The 10,196-nt window shown below is 44.3% G+C and overlaps 1 pseudogene; it reads right to left on the reverse strand.

Annotated features, from left to right (window-relative positions):
- Positions 1–4,795: 4,795 nt before the first annotated feature.
- LOC138467838 (cyclic AMP-dependent transcription factor ATF-1 pseudogene) lies at positions 4,796–7,728 on the reverse strand (annotated as a pseudogene).
- Between the last annotated feature and the right edge of the window lie 2,468 nt (positions 7,729–10,196).

Genomic DNA, 10,196 nt, shown 5'->3' on the forward strand with positions numbered 1-10,196 from the left:
CAATACATGAAGTGAATTGGTGGAATTGTCCACTGGAATTTTAATTCAGGCTTTTTGCCAATTGCAACATGCCAGTCTGTGTGACAGGCCCGAGTACCACCCCCTCCCTGCCAAACCACGACATGGCAACAAAGCCCCAACTTGTGGGGTCATTTTGGCACAAGAATATCAATCCTATTCAGTATGCTCACTTCCAAAATTTCTCCCCAAAATCAATTACTGCTGCACCCCCATCTTGCACGTCTGACACCATGATACATCTACAGTTCCTCACACAGACGGGCTATGAAGTGAAGCAAGGTAAGCGATTCTCACTAACATAAGCACCAGCATGCAAGGCCAATACCTAGAATAAAAGGGGCTGAATAGTTTTCCCTTTCCTTCAGGTGGACACAAGAATGAAGACCGCAAATTTTACAAAGAACGAGCAACAAATATAGTAACCAACAGGCTTTCTTTCTAATGGTAATCAAAATACATTAGGGATTCCCATTGTACCTAACATACATTTACATCACTGAACGCCTATACTTAAGAATCGATTCCAAAAAGTCAGTACTTATGTTTTCAATCTCACCCCATGTGTGCGTTTCAATGTCAGTAGTTTCTAAATGCCCATTACATGTCCTCCGTTAGAAACTTTAGCAAGCAGATGATGCTCTTTCGACTATAGAACAGATTTGAAATGTGCATTTGAGAAACGTTGCTCCATGCAGATGAACTGAAACACCATTAATCCAACGAGCTAACACTCACTCACCAGTCTCTGGAGAAGCAGTCTCCAACTAGGCTTTATTTATGAAAAGGAAATGATACGTGTTATGATTATATTAATCAAAGCAAAATAGCATGTTATACTGTTTGTTGGAACATGCATAGGTTTTATTTTTGAGTTATGCTGATATAACTGTACGTGTTTTGGGCGAATTAGTATGCGATGTGTTCAGTACATGAATGAATGTGTAGGTCAGTATGGGACAGCGGGCTAGTTGCATCTTTTATCCCGTGTGCAACACAGGGTTACTAGTCTTAAAAATTCTGGGTCCCTCCGATTATAAAATAAAACCCATCAATATATCATCATATCAAACAATACATGAGGTTAACAACATTTGAAATTTCTCCATCAGGGCACAAAATTAGCACTAGCTATTCTCTAGTGAAAATTGACCCTTGGTAAGCAAGACATGTGGTGTGGGGAGTTATGGCTGGCTAAGAGCTTGCAACAACTATTTTAACAAATTGTATTCCAATTATGCAGACACAACATCTGAAACCTATTTGGAAACAGTGTTCGGTGGGACAATTAGTTCCCATATAAAATAAGAATCCCAAAATAATGACACTACTTCGAAGATTTGATTCCCCCCCCCCACCCCCCCAGATGCAGAATTGGGTTCAGCTGCAAATATTTCAGCCTTAGGGAACAGATTCAATCAATTTAAAAGATACTGTAGTTCCCCACCACCCCATCCATTTTGTCTAAAGGTACAACCATTACTGCTATTAAATTTTCATATTCATGGTCAGAAGTAATTTTTAAATTTTACATACGCAGCATGAGGGTCGAAGCTGGAATACACAATTCACAGAATTGCTCTAGGGATGGGGTTAAGCTATTGGGGGGCATTTGCTAACTAAATAAACGTTCCACAAAACCACCTGGGCAAAGACCAAACGCTTCACAACCCCAATAGAGGTATTGCAGGTATCTTGTTTTTTGATGAGGCAGCCGCACCTCCATGTTGTTGATTAAAAATACGACACGTTTGAATTTGCATAATGATCATTTTACAATGTTCAGCCCCCACACAAGTCATCAATGATCATGCCTAGAAATTTAAAATGTGCTACAGCTTACGTTTGTGAGAAAATTGCTTTGTCTTCATTGTCCACTCAAATATTTGTGCAATGAAAGCTTATTAGTGAAAACACTTTCCTCCATACAAGAAAAAAAATATTTTTAAAACTAGCAAGAGGATTTAAAAGGCTTCAGGTTGTCACACCAGGTCTGCAGGTCCTCCCACTCATTAACCGAGCCCATGTGTTTTAAGGATTAAGCAATTGGGCACACCCTTGAGAGGTTGCTCGTCTGAAGTTGGGATGGCCAATCACCAAAACAAGCCTTCCCTCAGCAAAGTTCTGAAAGATGGGGAACCACTTCCAACTGATTGTCAAATGTGTGAGCTCATTTTCCAGTGTTCTGGACACCCTGTCCCTCATATAGACACAGCTCAATCACCATTGACTGCACATGGTCCCACCCCTCCCCCCAGAGTAGTCCAGGTTTTATATCCAAACTTCCCTGGAAGGGATGTTTTCTACATGCATCGTTCTCGGAGCGGCTGATGTATGAGTCACTGACAAATCAGACAGTTGGGGGGGGGTAACATGTTTAAACTACAGATCTTTGACATCTGGTGCCTTTTATTCGTCAATGTCCAATGGCAGTGGATTATTAAACAGTATAGGGTGAAAAATGGACCTGCAACTCAGGCAGGAAATCCAGTAATGGCTATTTGTATTACAAAATGCCAATACATTTTGTTTTTGATCACGCCGACTGTTACACAACTAGTGGTCTGAACTGGAATACACAGCAGGAACTACTCAGCCTAACCTGGGAGCTATTAAAGTCCAGTCACATGAGTGAAGTGCTTGAAAAATGAACAGTGCTCTTATTTTTTACTGTGGCATGCACCCAAAAAATGCACATATTGAACGCTTCAAATTGTGTTTTTCATTCTTGTTGCTACCCCATTTAGTCTTTAAATAATGTTGCTACTACATAACCAGGCCTCGCAAATTCTTAAAAATACCAATAGACCTGCGGGCAAGTTCCTCATTTTACATACTCGACTTAAGGAAAATACACGTGCCCCAAGGTAATTTGGAAACAAAACATTTACGGGTGCTTTTTTGTAAAATGGTGCATATCGCCATAAGCACACTTTTTGCTGCAATGCTGTCAAGCACACACAGTGACACCTGCATTTGCCATTTGCTGCAAACAAAGTGTGTTTGCATTAAATGAAAAACAAGTTTCTAACATCCCCAGCAAGGTCGAGCATCATGCAAATGATACTCGTCTTGCATAAAAACTACTCAAAGCTAGCGGGCTAGTAGATTTTGTGAGCCCCGATTACTCAGCTGCTCCATTTGTTACTGGCTACATTTTTTCACTCCAACATCTTTTTTTTCTGTGATGTGAACTTGCTCACTCTTCCCTACTGCTGCAGAACGAGGTAGTAATACATAGCATGAAACTATAACTGTGTCCAGTGCATTTGACCATTCATTCTTTACATGCGTTCTAGAGGTTTACCAACGTACCTTTTTATGCAAATTCCCATACACAGACTTGATTCCATTTAGATGGATATATTTGTGTTTTGGCTTGGGGAGCCAAAGTAGCTCCTGGTAGCCATTGATGTCGAGCTAACCAGGCTCTTCTAGGCCCTATCCAGTATCCAAATAGGTTCCAGGCAATTTTTAACCCTAAAGACCAGCTCCAAAATTGGGTTGTAGGAATAGATTAGTGCCTGAAACAACTTACGAACCACCCGGTAAACCAGGAAGCTGAGAATGATAACGAAACAAAATGTAGCACAAAACTACCATCAATGAAATGCAACACTCTTTAAAAGCAACATTCAGCAAATATCACCTCGACATGAATAATGTTCACCGGGTCCTACAAATGGCTGACACCAGGAAGCATTTTTTCTGCATCACAGAGCAACTATTTGGCATGGGGTCCCCTCATTTGCATCTTGAAGAGCCGCAGTAGAGAACCCACGCTCTCTAGCCAGTCATAAAACGTGGTTGAGGCTACATGTGACCGACCTTAACATGTCCAGCTTGCAAAGCAGGTCTGCGTTTGCACCCACATTTTCAGGTTCGAAATGCAAATGGGCAACAAAAGCTTCTTTGCACGAGATGAGCCTTTCTACAGAGACCTCCTTGTCTGTTCTTCAAAGGCGGAGAGGCGTTTTAAACGACCTGCACTAATCTCTTTTTTCGAAATTCGGAAGAAGTGCCCTCCTTGGGCAACCACCACAAGTGTGTCTTGGTGAATATGGAATGAGCTTTAAGGTGTGCAGCTAGCGCCCAAAGCATGTACCTCGCACACATTGTTGTATCTTTGTTTTTATATCAGCCCTCCCGCAAACTATTTTTCACACTGGTGGTTAAGTTTGAAATCTGAATCGGGCCTTTGGTCAGGCAACAAATAAATTGACGCAAAACAGAAAGTGACTCGTAGAACCGACTTACAGCTTACTTAGATGCGTTTTGGCAGTGTCAGCGAACATTGACTGTGCAATTTAAATTGGTCAAAAAAGAAGATGGGATTTGCCCTAAACGACGTTTATATGAAAAAAGAAGGCAAGTGCTAACAAAAACTACAAGCATCCCGAGTAACGAGCAGCGACATTTAGGACAAAGGGCGGTTAGAGATCCTCTGCATGTGTTAGGACAATAATTGAAGGTGTTTCCCCCCACCCTATAACAAACTTTAGGCAAGCCATGCAGTTAATGCAAGACAGAATATTCCGGCAGTAAACAAGGGCACAGCACAAGGAAACAAAAAAAAAAAAAAAAGTGGTGGTGGTGCGGTTAACGGTTTCTATCCCAAAAGTTTTACTTTTAAGGGGGCGCAAAAAAGCTTAAAACACCCACGTGATATAGACAGTTATCCCACTTAAAAAACTAGTTTAAAAACCTAGTTCGGTTATCCACCTACCTGATCCATTGAAGTTAGAAAAAGCATTGCTCAAGCACAACAAGGGCATAATAACGTTGGTATTTTTATTAAAAAGAAATGCAATACAGTTTGAATATTAACTTTAAAAACGTCACCTCCTGGAGAAACAAACGGTGACAAAAACCCAAACCCCATGTTCTCACAAAATGCTGGCGCAGAACGTTGTTTGGTAGGGTGCCAACCCCATTCTACAATCCACGGATGTACATATGGCTAATTACAGAAATTCTGCATACATCCTACACTAATTTAGGAGGAAAATTAAGTCAAGTACGTGTCACAAAAAAGCAATTCATAGAATTTTGTGAATTGTGTTTTGGGTAGGTGGTTAAACGTATGAATGATACTAAACAGTGATTGATACCAGGAACAAGACAACAAATCAAAATCCCCAACCAAAGTGGTCTGATGCGCCGAGGGTCTGGCAAAGAAAATGGGTGGTGGAGGGACTACACTATAGTTGGGCGCTCGTTAACATGGAATAACTGACAAGGCAGAAGAATTAGATACGATAGTTGTAAGCCACCGTGCCGTTCTTTGTTTTAACAATTAGGCACAATAGAAATGTGCAGACCAAAACGTGTAATCAAAAACATGCTCCTCATGGACAACCAAAAAACGAGTTTACCAGACACCGTCGTCTCCACTGTGTACGCCCATATTCACATAGTACACACGTTCAATATGCAACTCCAAACCCATTGTGAAGTCTCAATCTCAATGTATTCACAAAGGTTGGCTTTTACTAACAAAATGTCAATGTGGGCAAATTGACCACACGTAGAGTTGCAACATATTAAAGGCAAGCATCGCAGAGGCACGAGGTGTCAAAAACTACCAAAATTACAGAGGGTCAAATCCTGTTGACAAAGGATGAAATGATCGGTCCTGTATCACCGATAAATGCCTCATTGGGTCTGAAAGGGATATGAACAGCTGCATCATTTAAAAAAAATGTCATTGTTTCATTAAATTCAGATACCACCACACTTGTTAATCAAGCACCTAATCAAATTACTCGCGTCGACCCTCCCTAACCACCTGCACTTTCCCACTGTTCATGAACTCGCATTGTTGTAGTCCCACGAGTTTATTTACCAAAAAAAATACATTAGGGTAAGAAGAAAAAAAAAAAAAGTTCACTTTTCACAAGTTGTACCTTGACTTTGTAACTGATGGGGAGAGCGAAAACATAGTATTTACACGCCTGTAACCTGAAAAGCAATAGTAGAACATGTACTGTCATACTGCATTAATACCATTGAGTTTGGGAATGGGTCCAATCTCTGAATGCCAGGGGCGGCGACGCCGCTGCTGAGTAAGAGCCCGCGGATACGGTGAGTCAGTCGAATTACTCATACGCTTCCATTCTGTCACTTCCGGTGAACGTTTCCAGTTACAGTGGATGGCTGCACTATTTCCTGTTGATTTAGGCCCCAATTACTGTAACGACTGAACTTGCATTTTTTCCGAGTCTGTAAACGGAGTTCATTGATATTTTGCCATACCCACTCTGTACGTGTTTTCATGATTATTCGTAAAAGTTCCACGGCAGTCTTGACGTAAGAAATGGGTATAATCCTTGGGGTGGTGTTGGTTTGTGAATGAAGGGTGTCCAAGGGAGCTAGCCCGCGGGTTGACCGCCGCATCACTTGTGGCAGTAAAGGTCTTTTAGCGTCTTGAGTTCTTCGATCAAGGTCCGGTTCTGGTTCTCCAGCACAGCCACACGGTTCTCCAAGCACTTCACGTACTCCTTTTTCTTCCTCCGGCACTCGCGTGCTGCCTCCATGTTCTTCATTAACCGGATCTCGCGCTTCAGCTGCGGGTCCACAGTCTTGGCGTTGGCGGCAGCAGCGCTGCTGAGTGCCAGAGGCGAGCTCATGAGCACGGTCTGTGGCAGCGCCGAAGTTGTGGTGCCGCCACCGCCAGAGGTGGTGGTACGGATCTGGTAGGTCTGCATGTCTCCCGAGGGCGTCTGTACCACCACCTGGTTGGAGGGCACCAGAATTTGCTGCCCATCTGAGGTCTGTGCGTACTGCAGGATGGTTGTGCCACCGCCACCAAGGTGCTGGTGCAGTTCGCCGCCGCTGCCCATACTCAGAGTCTGCAGGCCTTGCATGGCGTCTGCGGCTGGAGAGGCGAACTGCAGCGCGCCGTTGGGCGCTATAGCAAAGTACTGTCCGGTACTGGTCTGGTAGATAGTTGTAGTGGCGGCGGCCATGGAAGCAGCTAGAGCCGTCGAAGCGCCCGCGCTCTCCTGCTCCTCCTGGAGATGCTGAAGCTGCTCCTCGTCGCCGCGCTCACCGCCCGAGAGTTCCTTCAGGATCTTGCGATAGGAAGGCCGCCGCGCCAATAACTCCCGCGCCGCCTTTTGCTGGTTGTCTTCACCACGCTGAGGTTGCGGTGAGCCCGCCTGCTCCTCGTCGGGTTGCTCCTCCAGCTGCTGCTGGGCCGCGCTCAGAATGTGTTGCTGCACCGCCGGGGAACGAATGACAGAGGGCGACGCGGCCTGGATGACTCCGTGCACCTGTACCTGCTCCCCGCTGGGCAGCTGAAGTACCGTCACCTGCTGGCCCCCGCCGGCGCCGCCCCGCAGCGACACTATCTGCTGTGCGAGCTGAGACACCTGCGCGGCAGAAACGGTAATGGAGTGTGTCCCCTCCTGGCTGCCGTCCCTGTCCGAGGCCTCGTCCATAGTCGCCTCGGCGGGGTCTCGCGCACACCAGGAAGTGGACGCGGGGCTTGGGGCGCGGCCCAGTCCCGCTTCGTTCGGGCTCGAATCCGAGAGCTCCCTGCGGACAGCACAAGACAATTGTGTCTGTCCGGAAATTTAATTCGTTCCAAGGATATAGTGGGAAGCGGTAAAGAGAAACATAAGCAAGAAGGAGGCCGAACCTGCGGCTGCCAAACAAAGACAAAGGCTCTACGCCGGCTAGGCCTCGAAGTCGTGTGACGTTGACGTTGAAAGTGAGATCATCACGCTCAAAAGAAGTATCCCTCTACGAAGAAAACGGAGCGCCATCTTGGACGAGAGTTTGTCTACAATCCTCGATTAATATACAACTAAAGTATATGCGAGGAACTGACTCATGCTGTTCAGGAGTACAAAGAACAGTAGTTGTTAAACTTCCTACTCAGGCAACACACTACTGTAAACCAACAGTGAATAAAATCATAAATCTTACACAGACATAGTCAAAAGATATACCCAGTGTGGGAAATGTAAAATTGCAGGTACCCCCTATCAATTCTTTAAGTGGGTGGAGGGCTCAACCTGGAAAGGTGTGAGAGTCCCTCTTACGCCGTGGCCCCCACTCCATTTTGATAGTTCTCCACTTGTCTCACTTTCAATGTGTGTCTCACTCTTCCATTCATAACAACCCTTCTCTTGTTGTGTCCGTTTCTATGTGTCTCTCTCCCCATACTTCCACTTCAGTCATGTTGTCACACACTCTAACCATAGCTCTCAACTCACACGCTTTTGGCGGGTGTCACCCGCCTTGTAAACAGCTGACTCACCCGCCAAGGCTCCTTCATGCCCATTCGTTTCAATGGGCCTCTCACCCGCCAAAAGTAAAATCGGGTGTTTTCACCCGCCTTTACGACATAAATGGTTGAGAGCTATGCTCTAACTTTCTGTGTATATCTGTATTTTTTCTGAGCCTGTCCTTTGGAAAATGCTGTGCTGAAACATATCAGTGATTCCTACCAAAATCCCAGTATACTGGTTTACTGTTGGATGACCAATATTCAGTTTGTTTCTGTCAGCCTAATGCAACCACCTCTCAAAGACGCTCATCAATCAAAGACTGATTTTGTTCTGCTTTGACAGCAGTTTTGTGATATACAAATGATGGCAAGGTTTGAGACTCCCAACTTGTGCACACAATGCACAGTGAAATTCAGATTTTCCACACATTTGTTACAGGAAGTCATAATTCTATAAAAGACTCAGAGGCAAAGTATTATGCTTCTCTCTCTTTACTCAAACTCGAGCTGCATAAATCAAATAACTTTAAATCATCAAAGAATAAACACAATCACAAAACTACATTTCCCATAACGTCTTTTGTGTGTGAGTTTCATTCTTTTGATGTCCATGAACCAACACATCACATGACTCTTTCCACCAATCATAATATATATTGTCCTTTAACCTCCTTTACACTCTTGTGTCCTTCCTCCTTCCTCCTTCTTTGTCTGTGTCCACCTTTAACTCAACCTTCGTCCCAACTGGTAAATGCTGTAAACCACGAACTTTTATTCGTCATGTTTCCGTAAACCATGACCGTATGACCCATTCGAACCTGAAACACAAACCATATTTCAGACTACTGTCTCCAGGGTGGGTAATCGACATGCAAACATTTTCCATAAACGTTTTTGCCAACACAATCATCTTTTATAACATCATCATCACAGAATACAGTACATTCACATTTACATCCACTATTGGGTGAGATAATCCTTTGCCTCTGTGTCTTTACTAGAATTATGACTTTCTGTAACAAATGTGTGGAATCAGTATCATGGATACACACTGTCTCCTCACCTGCGCTAGAGTGCTCGCAATCATCGCAAAGGGAGGGAACGTGTATTCTTTGCTCGGGCCCCACTATTGCAGAAAAGCGTCTATCGCTTCCGCCTCTGGGTCCTGTCTCCAGCTGAAAAACTGAGCAAGTTGCTTGTTCAGTCTCGTGCGAAGAGGTCTGTCCTGCATGGACCCCATCTTCCATCAGTGCCTGGAAACTGTTTGTGCCCACCCTGACTCACAAGTGTAAAATGAATAAAACAGACACTCCCTGGGCAGGGAATAAGGCACAAAAGCGCAGGCTGTGAGAGTTCAAGGAAAAGTTTATCTAGATCTCTGAGAGCGCTCTGACCACATCAAGGTTACAACACATTTATATAGTACATCTACATTTTTAACATATGATGCTACATTGGACCAGGATTGGTCAGTCGTGGTGGTGACTTAGGTGTGGCCATCATCTCTTCCTCCGGGTTGGTTGCTTGGTTGGCGGGAGGATTGACGTCAGACATTTGTGCTCCGGATGGGTGAAGGTCAGGTCACTGTGAAACACGGTGGTCACTATCTAAGCTAAGAAAATACATTCTGAGTAATGCATGCACTAAATAATAGCTGATCAAAGGACTCTTAGTAGTGTATCATGTCTTTATACAAATCACTCAAGGGTTTATACCATCTACACATTTGGGTTGTACAGGTCACAGGTTTAAGGGCCTTGACCACTATAATACTGTCATTGAACTATAGGGTTAGTCTCACAAGAATCTAAGGTATGTGGCACTTGTTACTATTGGGCACGATATACTGCACAGGGGTCTAATGTTAGTTGGGGGTCTGCTGGGTGGGTTTCATAGTATGGTTGGCAGTCTGGCACATGAAAGGGATGCCTCGCAAGGACAC

Source organism: Ambystoma mexicanum, chromosome 4q (genome assembly GCF_040938575.1).
Source record: "Ambystoma mexicanum isolate Mex_15411 chromosome 4q, UKY_AmexF1_1, whole genome shotgun sequence".
Taxonomy (NCBI): domain Eukaryota; kingdom Metazoa; phylum Chordata; class Amphibia; order Caudata; family Ambystomatidae; genus Ambystoma; species Ambystoma mexicanum.